Source organism: Astatotilapia calliptera, chromosome 14 (genome assembly GCF_900246225.1).
Source record: "Astatotilapia calliptera chromosome 14, fAstCal1.2, whole genome shotgun sequence".
Lineage (NCBI taxonomy): Eukaryota > Metazoa > Chordata > Actinopteri > Cichliformes > Cichlidae > Astatotilapia > Astatotilapia calliptera.
The window spans coordinates 25,378,502-25,395,438 of NC_039315.1; the positions used below are offsets into that span (position 1 = coordinate 25,378,502).

At 38.3% G+C, this 16,937-nt stretch overlaps 1 protein-coding gene across 4 annotated transcripts in view; it reads left to right on the forward strand.

Moving 5' to 3' along the window:
• LOC113036221 (uncharacterized) overlaps nucleotides 1–16,678 on the forward strand; it is a 66,477-nt gene extending 49,799 nt beyond the window's left edge. For 2 of the 4 annotated variants that reach the window (XR_003274431.1, XR_003274434.1), the window contains 3 exons: nucleotides 4,983–5,036; nucleotides 9,186–9,196; nucleotides 15,900–16,678. The gene's annotated coding sequence lies outside the window, so the exon portion shown is untranslated. The remainder of the gene's footprint in view (nucleotides 1–4,982; nucleotides 5,037–9,185; nucleotides 9,197–15,899) is intronic. The other 2 variants (XR_003274433.1, XR_003274432.1) reach the window with 2 other exon arrangements.
• The last annotated feature ends 259 nt before the right edge of the window (nucleotides 16,679–16,937 follow it).

Below are 16,937 nucleotides of genomic sequence, written 5' to 3' on the forward strand. Positions count from 1 at the left end.
AATAAGTTGATGAATTGTTTTAGTGTCAACAGGGTCAGATTTGGAGCAGTTAGCACTGATTAAAGCACAGTACTGGGATACTGTTTCAGTTTTTCTCTCATTGTAATCAGTGCAGCATAGGGATGGGTATCGTTTAGGTTTTATCCGATACCGGTGCCAAACCGGTACTTTTGAAACGGTGCCGGTGCTTAAACGGTGCTCAAACCGGTGATTAAAGAATGGAGAACACAAAATTGGTCCAAAAACCTCTCATGTTCAGCTGTTTTTTTGTAAAAAGATAACAATGTTAGCCTTTTCTGCCGCTATGGGGCATATATGGTATCACTCTTGGCTGGAAGCAGTGCTTAAACAATGGAAAAAACACAAACTTTGTCCAAAAACCTCTCATGTTTAACTGTTTTCCACTTTTTCTTTGGTCATTTTAGCCTTTTTGGCCAGAGTGAAGGGAGCATCTGCCATCAAACAAGAAGACAGCCGCATGTAGCTATGATGATGTTTGCTAGTTCACCTTACATGCATTAATGTAATAACGTGGTGAGCCTACTCAACGTAAATTACACACGAACAACATTAAGCTACTCACACAGAGAAGAATGGCTGCTGCTGCCATCATCATCCGTCATCATTTCTGCTACACTGGCAGGGCTAGGGGCCAGGACTCTATTCTTCGGGTTTTTGGGGATGTTGCTAACTCCGGGTCCGATAACAGGCAACCCACCCGCAGTAGATGCGCTCGGTGTGAGGTCTCACAGCAAGCTATCAAATACGGCGCATTTCTTGGCTTTTAAAAAAAATGCTATACGTCGCCAGGTGTTTCATCGGATTTGAGGTGTTACCTCCTTTGACAGTATCACTGTCATGATCCGGAGTCTGCGACTCCGTGTTTATGTTTAGTTTATTAGTATTCTGTGGTTTTGGTCACCTTGGGTGTTTATACTCTTCTGTTTCATAGTTCATGTTCATATGTTCTGTGTCCCCCAGTCTGTGTTAAGTTGGTGTGTTATGTCATTGCTAGTATGTGTTTCCTGTTTTATTGTGAAGGTCTGCGTCTTATGTGAGTGTTTTCAGTTTGTCTCCCTACTCTCGTCACGTAATCACTCTCAGCTGTGTTCCTCACCTGTGTGTAATCTCCCTGTGTTCTCTGAGTGTATTTAAGTTTGTCTTCTGTCATGGTAGTTGCTGGTTCGTCTGTGTTGTTTCCCCTCGGTCTCCCTGCGTCTCTTCATGTGTATTTCCCCGGATCTCCCTGCACCGTCATTCCTGGTTTGTGTTGTTAGTTTACCCAGTTTAGGTTTTCGGTTTCATGTTCACACCCCGTTGCTGTTTGTACCCACTCCTGTAAATAAATACTCACCTGCACCAGAGCTGCCGCCTTTTGGGTCCTTTCTCCACCTCCACACGGCTTGCCCCGGCAAACCGTGACAATCACAGTATCAGCTTAAAGCACTTGTTGCAGGCTGCTGAGTTTGCATATTTTGCTGTGAAGTACAGCCAGACTTTTGACCGCTTCGCCTGGGGCATTTTAATCTGTAGCTCTGCTCTAAAAGAACGTACGTACCTGGCCCCGCCTACTATCCTCGGAAACGTAAAATGATTGGCTAGAATCTAAAGTGTATCACAGCTCAGGAAAAAAAAGCACCGAAATAAGGCACCGAAATGTGCGCTGCTTTTCGGTCTGGTTACTACCGTTTGTGCCATCCCTAGTGCAGCATATTGCCAACAGAACTAAGGAATATGTTATAAAGCAGTCAAAATAAGCCTGACATTAATTATGATTTACTGTTTCTTATGAAACTTAATGAATGTAGCCCCTGTATGTAGAATCTAAAAGCATTTAAAGGGTTTGGTTCCTCATACTAATTAATGTGTAGTTTGTACAAATGTAAAGTAGATGGGAGAGCTCACTCGTTTTGACTTCATGTAAATTGACTATTTTGAAACAGTATAGATCGTGCAAGCATTTAGTTAGTAATCATGTAAAATAACAGAAACTGAACAATTGTAAAACTTAACAAAACTTAAATGAAAAAAGTAAGGTGCTTTTAGCTGGTCACTTATTCCAAAAGCGTCCCCACAGTGGGTAGCTCTGTATGTTTGATTTGGTAGCTTTTTTCAATGAATGTCCATCCTAAAGCAACCCCCAGGGGATTTTGTAGCTACACCACATTAATAAATATGTTATAAATACAAGAACTTTTACTTCACATGTCAAGGGCGGATGCTGATTATTTTTTGGAAGTCATAGCCAGTAAACACATTACATAAAACATGCCATTAGAGTTAGAAATATTACTTTTTGATGTTTCATGAAAATAAGAAAAAAAGAAAACAAAGAAAAGAAGAGTAGCGCTACTAAATCTAGTCACAGCCTAAAGTTTTTGCAAAAGTCGGTGTGTGCAGTGAGTTAAACTTGCCTCCAGACTTAGACAAGCACCTCTTGTTTGTCACAGGTTTGTTACACGATTAGAATACCAAAGTCTAAATAAATGAACATGAGTGAACCAGCCAGGTCACAGGCCAAACACAATTAATGCTATTTCTTTTAGGCAGAAAAACACAAGGAAGAGAAACAGCAGGGAGCTGGTCATTCTAAAAATAATAAATTGACATTCATCACCATAACAGCTGTGGTAAAAAATGTTGCACGCTGGTTGGTGCAAACAACTGGAGATGTGTCCAACTGATTGTATCTAGCGGTGGGGCAAAGGAGGAGCAATCCAGGGGTGAAATTCAGGGTGAAGGACAAGTACAGGCGTCAATTGAGGCAACAGGCTACACAGAATAATTAGATTGCAAAATAGACACGTGGTAGTCTGTGCAATGACCTTGAGCCTTAACAATGTAGATATATTTTACAGTGACATTTTTAAACCTGCACACTGCTTCAGTCCAGTACAGTTACATTTAAATTGCTGGAGACTGTCTGTGCAGGATAAACTAAATTAGGTTTAGGTTTATTTGTTTTTAATGGTGAGAACTGATCCTGATTTAATTGTATGGGTAAGTAGAGCATGGAGTTACAATCAGGCAAGACAGTGAGGCTGAAATAGTGGTACTGGAATGAACACTCAGTTTGAGCTATTTGTATATTTGTTTCTCCTTAGTTGTAGTTGCAACCGGATTTTCAACATTCATACTCTTTTAGGATCTTCATCAATCTTATCACTTGTTATAGAAGTTCAGAAGTTCTTACTAGCATTAATTAAAATCATTCCTTCTAACTAAAATCCTTAATCCAGGTCACTTAAAAACATTATGATTCATGTCTAGAAAGCAAACCAGTAGGAATATGTTGATTAAACAGTCATATACAGTCTGATGCAAACATCCACAAGAGTAGTGCATGTACTAACTCTGACAAGTACTGGAGAGAATTTCATGCGAACTGTTTTAGTTAAATTTTAATCATTTGTTTTTTAATATAAAATGAAATTATTTCTATTTCACATATGTTTCTGTTGCAGAATTGGACTGTTAGGAAAGTTTAAAATTCATTCATCTACAGTACATTATCAAACTAATCACAAGATTATATTGCTTGGCTATTCCAGACTGTACACTTTTTCTGGTGTGTCCCTGTAGCTTTTGTTCTTACAATTGAAAAGGGAATTGTCTTTGGACTGTCGGTGTGCTATGACCACTTAAGTAATTATTTGAACAGGTCAGCCTTGGTGCTAGAGAAGAAAAACAGCCTGAAAATACAGACAAATTTAGCTGATGAAGCCCTGACGAAGTGTGGGTTAAAGCTCATTAACTTTTGTGAACAAGTGCCAAGGCCTTGTCTCATGGTCAAAAGACAAGATTCATATGGCTTTGAGACATGCTGTACTCATTTGTCTTGTGGCAAATATGTCTGTGTGTATTGATGTGCACTTTTTGGCAACTGTTGTTGTGACTTGGTGCTATATAAATAAAATTGAACTGAACTGAATTGAATTGATGTCTGATGTATTACATAAATGATAATGGATAATTAAACTGCAGAATGCTAATCAACTATCATATACAGGATATAAATATGAAAACATACTGCCTCCATTCCTTAAAATTAAAGTTATGTCCCACTCTTTTTTAACAATCCCATAGGAAAGATAAAATAGTTTGTTCTATAGACCCTATTTATTCATCTATTCATTTATTTGATTTAACCAAATGAGGAGCGTCCTCAAAATGGTTCTCTGAAAACTGACTGGTAACACTAGGGGGCACTTTCCACGTGAGCTTAACAGAGAACCTAACAGAACAGAAAGGACAACATTGCAAATAGCTCACAAAAGTATAACATAAGCACTGCATTAGCCTTGTCATTTTTTTACGAGTTAAATGTTCAACATTCAAAGAAAATATAAGCCTACAAAACAAAATGAAAAATAAATAATAGTAAGTTCTAGCATGTGAGATTGGGACTGCTACTGTACAGTCCTTTTGTCTGTAATAAAAACAAATGTTTTAGTTTTAGTTTCTTTTGCTTTCAAACTAAACACTGAGCATGATGAAACAGCTGACCTGACATGCACGTCTGTATTTTCTCTCTGTCCTAAACGCCCGTTCTCTTCCATTTTACACATGCTAATGATTTGTAGATACAGGGCTTGTTATAGAGATGCTGTTTTGTGTGTGTGAGAGTGACTGCACTCTAATGATTAGTAGAGATCTTCACCTGCATAACTAGCTTTTTGATGTCTGCTGTTCATCTGCTTTCTTCACCACATATTTGTTTCTGTCATGGAGAAGGCATACCGCTCATTCACTGTGTCTCCTTTTCTTGTCTTTTCCTTTGCCAACCTGTCTGCCCCTTCACTGCATCTATATATAATCATTCTCTTTGACTGTCTCTCCTGTCTCTTTCCCACAATTCATGTGTTTATCACTGTTCCTCTTCTTTTTTCGTGTCCCTGCTTCACCTTCTTGCTGCCATTTCAGTTTCGCTCAATCTGTCCTTCCTAATAATTCTCATTCCTCACTTTATGTCTCCGTCTCAGGAAAAGACCCAACCCTCTCTTCTTCCAGAAGCAAGTCATTAACTTCTGTCCCAGGTTTGTGAAAGATTTTGTGCAGTAATGGTGTTCTGTTCTGTGTGTCTGAATCAGCTGCAAAGATGTGTAAAATAATTACTACTGAAATATCCATCCCGCTGTTGACTTCTTTGAGAAATAGCATTAGTTCCCCCTTTTGTTTCAGATTTATTCTGAAGTCACTTCTAATATAGTTAAAAATCACATCTTCTTTGTGTCCTGTACAATTTAGTCTATCCATCTTCTCATATCTTCTTTCAACAGTAATGAGTATGAAATGATGCAAGTTTCATATAGTCATATTTTGAAAAGTTGATGATACACCATTGTAAAGATTCTCCTGCCTGCTTTGAAGATGAAAAAAAAATCTATTGATCTCTTTTTGCTGTAGATTCAGGCCTAGCTATAAAATGATAAAATCTGATTAAATAGCAGCCTAATAGTGAAGTTAAACATTACCCAAAAATGACAGACAACCAACAAAAGATGCATAACATTTTAGCTTTAGATGTGCCTGTGTGAAAAATAGAAGAAGAAAACCAAAACTTGCATGCATGGCTGCTAAAAGTGATATATCTTTGCTGACCGACCACCGTAGCACAGGTAATTGCATCTGTGATTTAAGGTGTGGGAGAAGCAGGTGTAGAATTTGTGGCACTGTTGTAGGCATGGCAATTATTTCTATTCATAGCAGACATTGTTAGTGTGGTGGAGTTAGGGTTGCCAACACTATCTGACAGAAATCCAAGAGATTTTAGTGGGGGGTGGGGGGGGGGGGGGAGCTGTTTGTGTATACATAACTGTTTCATTATATCAGACAAAAAGACAGAGAAGGCAAGAGTTAGAGTTCAGGCACTGAAATTTAAGAAACCTCTGTAGTGTTATGACACTAAAACCACAGAGAGCAAGAATTAAACATGCTCTTTACAGTTTAGCTACACAGAACCACAAAACAAGTAAAAAAATATATATATCCCAAGAAGTCTTTGGCTTTCCAGACATGTGCAATGTTTTACATAGTCCACCATCAGGACTTAATTGGCAGTCTGCAGTCAGTCAAATTAATTCATTGGCAGATGTGCTCATTTACATCATCTGTGTTTGTAAATAAAACATGTGTTGAAGCAAAACCTTCCAGCCCTAATGATAATTTGTGGTAGATTTATTATATCAAACCCTGAAACCCTTCCAGCCTTTCCCATCAAGTTCTTCCCAGCTCAGGGGTTCTGTTGGGGCAGAAAATTTAACAGCGCTGAATCCAATTACACGATATATATTATCTAAGGAGTGCTTACTTTACAGGTAAATTTGGTGAAATGTTGTTAAAACAAAGGTTAAAAGTGATTAAAAAATAATTTTGACGGTGTCAAATATCTTCTTGTAGTGTTTCTTACTACAGTAAAACAGAAAAAAAGGTGCATATTAATTTTTTAAAAATCTGTTGACACAGTGTTTGTGTGTGACAGGTCTGGAGTGTCACCTGTTTTACTGTTACAACAGGATGCCAAAAGGTTGTCAGTCATAATCATTTCCTGCTTTGTTATCTAATTTACTCCAATTGGGATAATTTATAAGTGAACAAAGGATCAAGTTGTGTTCAAACTAGTAAACAAAAAATTGAAACTTATCAGCAAAAAGTTACCTGGGCCATAGATCAATTGAATAGTAGAGTAATTTTCTCATAGGGTTTTATACAATTCAACACTTTTCACATTGGCTTTACTTCCAAGGCCCTGAGGCAACATCCATTTTTTATAAACAATCTGTGCTCCCAAATTCGCAATGCAAGGCTGTTTTAAACAATTTTTCTGTCCATTGATTAGTTCTATCTATTTACATTTTCAGCTAATGCTATTAATTAGAACTGGGATTCTCATGTTTTTTTTTTCAATTATACATATGACTCACTAATCAGTAGTTCAACTTTTTTTTCTCAATTTTCCCAAACTCTAGGTATCTGACCTCAAATTTAAAAAAGTGATGATATGGAGCTAGTTAGCATTCCTCCTTCCATCAATAGACTGCACTGACTGTGTGCAACTCAGCAGAACATACTGGAATGCAACTTTTCAACCTTATATCCTTCATGTCGTTCTACTTACCTTTATTATTTTCCTGTCAGTTCAACTGGGTATTAATTATGTCTGCTGTTGTAAATTCAGTCTATTCACCAAAGGATCAGGGCTTAGAGGCACAGTTGTACTGAAGGCCGTTCAGTTGAGACTGCAGCAAAATGAAGAATGGGCTCTACTCTCCAGAATCTTTCCTACTCAAGCTTTTTAATAAGAGTTGCAGAGAAGATCGAGCTGGATAGTCAAACTCTTAACCGTCTGTCTTCCCTGTCCTTTCAGTCTATTTGTCCTCTGTGGCACACTCAGCCCCATGCTTTGATTCTCTAAAATTTCCATCATTACAACCCTTTATTATCCTGGTTAATCCCTCTTGCACATGTCCGGTGTAGACTGTAAGATGGAATTGAACAGATCTGTTCACCGACTCTCTTCTCTTCTCCTGTGTCGTTCTTTTCATGCCCTTTGAAAGAGCAGAATTAGCTTTTCCCTGTAGCAGCAATGAGACTGGCTCTTGTCCCTTTCAGTCTCTCTTTCTGCTGTCAAATAACCCACTTTGCTGCTCAGCACTGATATGATTACGCTTCTTTTTCAGCTGGATTTAACACTGAAGTCAGGGTACGCCGCTCTTGTAATACCGTGAAAGAAATTCTGGAAACACTGGACAGTCATGTTTCCTGTTCAATGCGGACGGTGAAAGAAAAGAAAAAGACAATGCATTAAGGAGAAGCAGAAATAAAATAACATGGATTTGTTAAAAAGGATGTGAAAGACACGAGGCAGCAGCTAGCTGGATGAAATTGTCAATAAGTGGCTATTTTCACTCAGTGAAAACTTTAAGTGCTTTTTTTTAGCTACTTCAGCAAACTGAGAAAGAAATGAAACCAGAGTGAAAAACTACATAACAGCCTTATAAGAAATGGGTAGACAGCTAGTTAGAGGCTAAAAGAGACAAGAAGTAGACTAAGAAATACTGGCCTACTTTAGTATACTTCAGCAATAGTTTAGCTAAAAGTACTTTATTTTAGCAAAGTGAAATATATTTGTGAAGTTAATTTTATATAACCCAAGCCTACACACTGCTAGTCTAATTAAGAACCATTTTCTCATGAGAAAATTAATTGCTCTTTGAACGGCACTCTTATTCACATGAACATCAATTGCTTGCAACTTGCAAGGTTATCTTCATGGTGCATTATAGTGAGAAATGAGGTGAGAAATAGGATTGGTTGTTTTCCTTTGTTGTTGCTTTTTTCCCCAAGTCCTTGCGTTTCTATGTGTTGGCATGGCACACTGGTGCATATCTCTTCTAAAATGACTTGAAAAGAATGCCAGCAGAGTATGGATTAGGGATTTTCTGAAGCCAAATTTCCAAAGCCAACTTTTTTATGATATTATGTTGTTTTGTTAACACTGACAGCATTTCAAGTGCATTTTATGATTTTCAAGTTCAGCTCGAGGGTTTGTGTGCCCATGAATGTGTAGTAACACAGACAACTTACATAAGATAAAGTTTTCTCCGATCTTGTTCTCCAGCAAACTGCTGTCTGGAGTGCAGCTGCACGAGCTTTCAGCAGATGAGCTCTATGTGTGTGTTTGTATCAATGTGCAGTTTTTGTGTGCTGGCATGTATAGGAATGCATATGTGCTCATGCAGCTGTGACCCCTCCATCAAACTCATTTGTACTTGATGCCTTTAAAACACAGGTTTGATTTTTGAGAAGGGATGTCTTGACACACCCCCGCTGAGCTTGCTGACTCTCATGTCTCTCATGTCCCAGCTTACCTTGTCACATCGACGCGACACGCAGACACATAAAAATGTAGACACAAGCGCACACATTCGTATCTCTGCAGCTGTGTTTATACTTAACTTGGAAAGCATGCCATATACTGGATGAACTATGAATATATCTGAAACCGGTCATTTTGCAGCCTGCATCATTTTATCTGATTGCCAGCCTGGTTGGTCTCCCTTTTTCACACTCAGTTCTTTTTTTCACTGTTTAAAAAAAAAAAATCGTACTTCCATTTTTAATCATACATTGCTTCTCTTCCGTTATTTTCCCTCTACCCTCGTTCTGCATGGAGCCACAAACAGGAAGAAAAGAGGTCAGTTATGTATTAACAAGACAAAACTGTGTTCTTTTGTTTTTTCTTCTTTTCTCACTGTCTGCCTCTTATGGTATTAACCGTTTGTGCTACTCATAACTGTTCCTACTCGGTACCCGTTCTCCGTACATGGATGCAGCCACATAACTACCAATACTATGTTGGACTTCAGACAACATTGCAAGCCTGGAAATGACATGGCCAATGACACTAGCAAATGACCTTGCCATACTGGTATCTGAAACTGTTAGGTTTGTAGCATAAACCTATTCGCTGGAACGTTAAGACAATATAATTACACTGCTAAGCAAGACACAAATAGGCAAAGTTCTTCATGTTACTCGTGCACGGGAGAGAACCGGACAACCGCTTGACTCCAGTTGGTCTCGTCCGTCCTCCCATACACTATCCTTTTATTGAGGTTACATGAATATGCATAGGTTCATTAACATACGACGTCTACATACAAACAAAGAGTACCTTGCCTGTGTGTGTGTGTGTGTGTGTGTGTGTGTGTGTGTGTGTGTGTGTGTGTGTGTGTGTGTGTGTGTGTGGACTGCTGATCAAAGGGTCAAACATCCTTGGTCAGGAAGAGGGTAGCCTCCCCCTCACCCTAGATGGTTCATCCTAGATAACACGGTGAGGAAGTCCTGCAGTTCATCTAAACAAAGAGCACTTAGACTAGAACAGACGCAACTACGTAAATCGTACCATAAAACAATAAGACACGGTATGACCTCTCATGCTCCCAAAGTGCTGTCTAATACACACAAAGTTTGCAGACTATCAAGGATCAAAACCTCTACCAATCTACAACTAATTACAAAACTCTAAGCATATATAAGTAAATATTTCTAAGCATAAATGACAATCAACAATACAAATCTAACAGAAACAAATTCAAGTGAAATTTCTTCTGTGGTACTGGTAAATGTAAGTTCTGAAGTTATCCCTGATTGTTATCAAACTAATGTCTATCTGGGTCTATTTAGGGAAATTAACCTTACCTTAACCTGTCTTCTTTTTAGAAGAGTTACATTGGCTAATTTTTGTTTATTATGGAGAAACACTGCACTAAATAACTCAATATTTATGAATTTCATAGTGATTTGTAAAGTAAACCCTGATGCCCAAACATGCACAAGGTGAATATATAAGGGAACACACACACACACTTCACCTTGGGAGCCTACCTAAGCGGAGGTGTGCTGTGACCCTGTGTTCTAGCAGATGGTGCTTGTGGGCAATACCAGCAATAACCATAGCAATGTTATCTCTGTTTCTCTCTCTCTTTCATTTTCTTTTATTTTCTTTTCTCTCTAAAGTGATTACCTTTTTCAGTACTATGAATAATGTAGAATAAAATGCTTAAACGCTCTCATACAGCATATTTGTGTCTGTTTGAGTGCATTTCTTATGGTAAATTTGCAACATAAGCATTTATTTGATTACTTGGCAAATCTCATTACTCCTCAATGAATTTAATGCAAGGCATAGCATGTGTATTTAATTTAAGTGTGATAGACTTGCATGTTCTCAGAATTGCAATTTCCTTTTAAAAAAAGCAGATGTGAATTTGTCTGCCTGTGAACGGTAGACATTGTGGACGATGGATTTATGCCCAGACTGTTTACTGATGTAGGAATGGAGCAGAAGGACGTACAGGAAGAAGCAAAGAAAACAAATGAGCAAGAAACAACACCCAGCCTTTATCATGGGATACTGGGGGAGATAAAGGATGATATTTTGGCTCAAAGCAAGAACAATATATATTTATTCCCATAATCTCCTGAATATATATAATATATACGTGTTTCGAGAGTATGAATATCTGTGTGTTTCTGCCAGAGAGAGGGAGAGGGAGAAAGACAGAGAGAGGGAGACAGCACTATAATGGCAGAACAGAAATACCAGAGTATGCTTTATCACTTACCTAATTATGTGAGTTTGCAAAACTAATCTACTACTCTATTAAAACAAGAGACCCTACAGCTCAGGGTTAAACAAAAGCAAATTACATTACCCTGTCACACACACACACACACACTTCACTTTTCCTTTACACTGCGCCATTCTGTCAGCCAGACTTGTTCCCATTCACCCATATCTCCTCTGAGATTTTAGAAGAGCAGTCATGCATAGAGTTTAAGTCGGCTCCGAGACGATATGGATATGTAGTTGCTCTTTAAAAAAAATCCCTTGTTTCTTTTGAACTTTACAGTTTCATTAAAAGTTGATTTGATTGAAAGTCAGAGACGTGCTTCCTTTTGTTTTTCTTGAAAGTAACGGGGAAAAAAATGCACATGGGATTGATGATATTGTAGACGTTATTTTCCTATACACATGAGTGACAGTGAGGTCCTGTTGTGGACACGTGACACAAAACATGTAACATTTATAAATTCAATTTGTGATTTATCAGTGATCAATTTATTATTATTATTGTTTAATTAATTTATTGAGCCAAACTCTAATTTTATATTTCTCTTTTATCCGGTTGATCTTACATACTTTTTGCTAAATCTAATTCACTGGATTATGAACATGACACGAAGTGGTCATTCAGAGTGTTGCAACAGAAGGTTTTTTCTTATATTGAGTGCAACTATAGAGCAGACCAAAGACAACAGATGTTGATGTAATCTGTAGCTATGATTGGCATTTAGAGTCTTTATTACTCTTTCACATCAATAAGTCTGCTTCTTTTCACAGTTAGTTTATCTGATCATGTTGCAAACAAAGGTGATACACGTGCCTAAAAATGAAATATTTACTTATAAGGCTTAATGGTTAATTTGGACGCAAGTGATAACTTAGGAATTAGATGAAACTGATATTTTATTGCATCGATAAAATTAACCGGAAGAAAACGGATGAAGATTAAATTAAATGCTATCTATCTCACATTTCGTCAACATGTATGCCAGTTATTTTCCATTCCTGCAAACCAGCCAAACAATCAACCAACCAACAAAAAGAGAGAATACAGAAAGACTCATTCACTAAGTGATGAAACTGAATGAAAGGTTGTAAAACAGGTTTAACAGATTATCAGTGTAAGATCTAAAAAAAATTTCAAAAAGCAAGGATTCATTTCTACACTTTATGTAACAACTTTAATGACCATGGGGGAAACAAATTCATAAACTGGTGTAGGAATTCCACAGTGGATCACAATACAGTAGTATACACCACATATATCACGTTTTCATCCAACCATCTTCATCCACTTATCTAACTCAAGGTCGCAAGGGGGCTGGAACCTATCCCATCAGTCACAGGCCACCCTGGACAGGTTACCAGTCTATCATTGTGCTAACACAAAGTGACAATGGTTCATGCTCAAATTCACACCCAATTTAAAATCAGCTATTAATCTAACCCCATGCATGTATTTGGACTGGGTTAAGAAGCTGGAGTAGCTGGAGACAATCCATGCATACATGGGGAGAACATGCAAACTCTACACAGCATGGCTCACTTTAGTGCATGTGGGCTGATATATGTGAAAGTTAGTTTCACTAATGTGATGGTATAGTGTACTGGATTGAGTAGGATATTGTATTACAAGTTCTGGGTTTGAGTCAGCCCTGAGGCTTTTTACTGCATGTCTTCCCCCTGTTGTTCTCTCTCACTCTCCTTTCTACACTGTCCTCTCTCGATAAAGGCTAAAAAATAATATAATAATAATTTTAAAAAATCAGCTGAGATTCGTACAATTCTCAAAAACTTTTTGTTCAACTTACACATTTTCAGTAATTTTCAATATTTGTTATTTGTTGTTGTTGAATCATAATCTACTACTTCTTCACAGAGTTTGCATTTACAGTAACCTTTCTAAAATTCTTCAACACTTCATAATTCTGCATAATCTTCCTTAGCCTTGCTCATTAGCTCATTAGTAACCTTTACTGTTTAGGTTCACTATGTAGTAATGAAGGTGAACCAAAGACAGACACAGTCTTATCTTTGCAGGAACCAGGCTTGTATTTCCTTTGGCAGTAAAACTGGTGCACAGCATTTTAGCTTTTACCCTTAAACTTCAGCATATCCTGACAATTAATGGCCGACTATTATAATTTTATCACCTGTCTGCATGGTCACTTACCAAAACATTCCCATACTTTCACAAAACAGTATCCTTCCGCCTTTCATCAGTGAACCAAAAGAAAAGTAGCTGTAGCAATACTGACTGAACAAGCGCCCAACTTTCAAAGTAAAATCTGAAATCTTCGAAGCACTGACTCAACCCAACTAAAAACATGTCTCCAGCTACTGTTGTCACCAGGGCAAGAAAAACTATTTTGACACCCAAATAAATAAAACAGTTTTTTGCTAGATTCACACAACAGCACTGCATGACACAGCCCTCTCATTAGCCACCACATTGGCTGTGTAGAATCTGGTCTGTCATGCAGCAGTGCATTGCAAAATTCACTGTAATCTGCCAACATGCTGTGTTGGTCAATCAAATATAACTACCACTTGTGTTATATTTGTAACGTGAACTTTATTCCGCAGTGGTTTGGCATCTAATAAGACATCATATTTCAGGTCATTTCATTAAAAGTGGACTTCCGGGACCATAATCTAAGAAGTACTTCAGGAAAAGTGTGCCAGCACAAAAATGCAGACTCAGATCAAGTTAGTTCTGGGGATAAATTCCCTGCCAGTGTATATCAGTGCACTTATTTGCAATCCCCCTGAGTCAAACTGCAGCTGTTGACACTTGTTTAGTAAGGTTACAATTTAACTCCCCAGGTGAGGACACAATAAACTTGACAGCACTGGTTATTATGGGTCATATGGGTCATTTTGGAAGGAAATGACAGCTTATTTTGTCATTCAGGTTGGAGAACTGAGGTTGTCCTCAGTGGGGTACCAACCCCAACTATTGCTGCCACGGATGACTGAAAAATACCAACTGAGCCAGGCAGAATAACAATAGCAGTTGTAATACATCCTATACACATTTAGTAGGATGGGTATTTGAATGTTTTCACTTATGCTGGGTGCCTCTGAGTTTTTGTACCAAGGTTTTGTGTCCTCCACAATCCTCAGATAAATATTCTAAGAAAGCTAGTGCCCGGGAGCAAATTTATCTAAGGTCAGCCTACTTATCCACATTTCAACAGTGGTCATTTTGTGCCTGAATGCTTACCCTCATATCAGTTGACCTCCATATGAGAGTAGCCATTTTGTGTCTGATAGCAACAAAGATTCAGTCCGTGTGGGCCAGAGAACAGTTGGTACTACATAATCATTACAACTATGAAATGGTATGGTGAGACAATAATTGCTGTTCTGACCAAAGTCTGTAACGGAGGTGTGTCTGTGTGCATATGTGCCCATATTAAGCTGAGAAGTCTACATTTTATAGATATAAGTGTGACAAAATTATAATTACTTTATACAGACTAGAACCAACATTTAGGAATTAAATGTTAATTTGAAGAAACGGAAGAAAGATGACATATACTTGCTGTGACCTGCATAAATGAATCTTTCAGCTTCTATATACTTGCTGCTGAATTAAATATTTGCTGAATGAACTGTGCACAGGGTATAATTAAATTACTAACATCGGGATATGCAACACTGAGCTCTGACATGAAAACACACAGAAACAGGAGGGTTTGCAATATAAACCATGGTTCATGGATTGATTGATTATAGCACACACCCATCCATCCTTTACATTACACAATGTGCAGGGAGCATCACAAATAAAACAAACCCGGAAAATAACCATACTATATGTCAATCATGTTCAGTGGGTAGAACGGTTGCCTATATATATATATATATCGCTTTCATAAATGTCTTCATATATATATAAAGACAAAAATGACAAGTAGCAGCTGAGTGACAAAAAAGACACCAAGGAGGAAACATATTGGATAAAGAGGAGGTAGCATCTGGCAAAATAACAGGGGGTTTGGACCACACACAAAGTCCAAGCACAGATGAATGCTCATGTTGGCACCTGATTTTAAAATTTGTATATGAAGTTATATAGGTACAACAAAAATGGGGCAAAGCAACCCTAAACATGCTGTGGACAGGCACGCATGCATGCTAATATGCATATTTTTAAACCTGCCACAACACATTGGCATCTGTGAAACTGCCATTTCCACTGGGGTCACTCGACCCATCAACCTCTACCTCCTGAGTCTAGTTGGCATTTTCACAATAAAAGGCAGAAAGCATGAAAAGAGAGTGAGAGGGCTTTTGACTGTCAGCTAAAAACTCAGAGTTGGAGGGTGGACAAACAGTTCATGTCACTGCTGTGCGAGTTCTTTTTTTTTATTACGCTGCACTGAAGAAATTTTTAAAAATATCAATAAATGTCTGTTACAGCCAGTGGCTTGCCAGACAAGCTAACAAAATGCTGATTAAGCTTACTGACTTTTGCAGCTGCAGTTTAAACTGGTATTTGTGTTTACATCTATGTGTTTGTATACTAGTAGTGTTTACATCAACCAGAGTTGACGACAGGAACTGTAAGACGGTTATTTTGCATTAGGAGGAATTGAAAATAAAGTCATGGCTAGAGAGACTGCTGATGTGATTTAGCTTTTCCTCATCAAAAAACGTGTCAGCATGTCATGGTCCTGGCAGATGTTGCTTCTCTCTCCCTCTTGCGCTTGTTTTTTTATCTTTCTGTCTCTGTCTCTTTCACTTTTTATCTTTTTTTCAGTTGGCATTTGGGAGAGGCTCTGGCTCTGGTTTACAGTGGGTGAGGCTGCTCCTGCCTCATGGGTCCAGTGGGTACACCTGTTCCTCTCTACTCATTACTTCTCTGGATTTAAGGACCGGCTGGAACCTCCATTCTCCTCCAGATTGTTGACGCCTGTGTGGGAGTAATCAGGCTCAGTTACTATGATCTCATCACTCTTTTGCAGTTCCCTGACTGTTCTCTCAGCCTATCTCCTAGTTATTCTTCTGGCTTGATTCCTGGTTGGACCCTGCAAACAAAGAAATCTTTTACTTACTTGCAAGTCCACTCTTCACCAATCTCACCCTCTGGAAATCCTTGCGTGTCTCCCCCATCAGCAGCTACATGAAGAGATTCAAGTAAGAACACAAATCTGCTCTCAAATTGTATAACAGCGGCAAATCACATTAGTTCTTTACTAACCTGTCCTCTCCACTCTGGCAGTCCACTGGTGAAATGCTGCCCAGTCCCTGAAAAGACACTCTTACAACAGTAATACTTGCCTGCCTCAAAGCTCTTGTGTTCGAGTTCCTTGCTGCAGATAATAAAATTTGCAAACCTGCCTTTGTCTCTGGGGTCTTTCAGCTGAATTGAATAACCCAACATGTGTCCTTTTGCTGCCTAGATACTTACACTTAAAGTATGTTTACCTGCAAATGTACACTGCTTCTCCACTGGCAGGGGTATTAATACAATAAATAAACACTTGCTATATTCTATTTGATTAACTTTCATACAAAAAAGTTGTTTTTCACCCTCGAGTGTGTGTGTGTGTGTGTGTGTGTGTGTGTGTGTGTGTGTGTGTGTGTGTGTATAAACACTGCTAACCCTCTTTGACATTATTCTTCCTCACATAAATAAAGAATCAGTGCATGTATATGACTTACTATTGACAGGATGCATTATTAAACAGTCTGGTGGTCAAAGACACAATTTCCTTATTTTGTCTGCTGTTATTTCCCAGCTTTATTGTTGGTGAATGTGTGGTGCAGCATGAATATCGACAGTGAGCAGCATTAT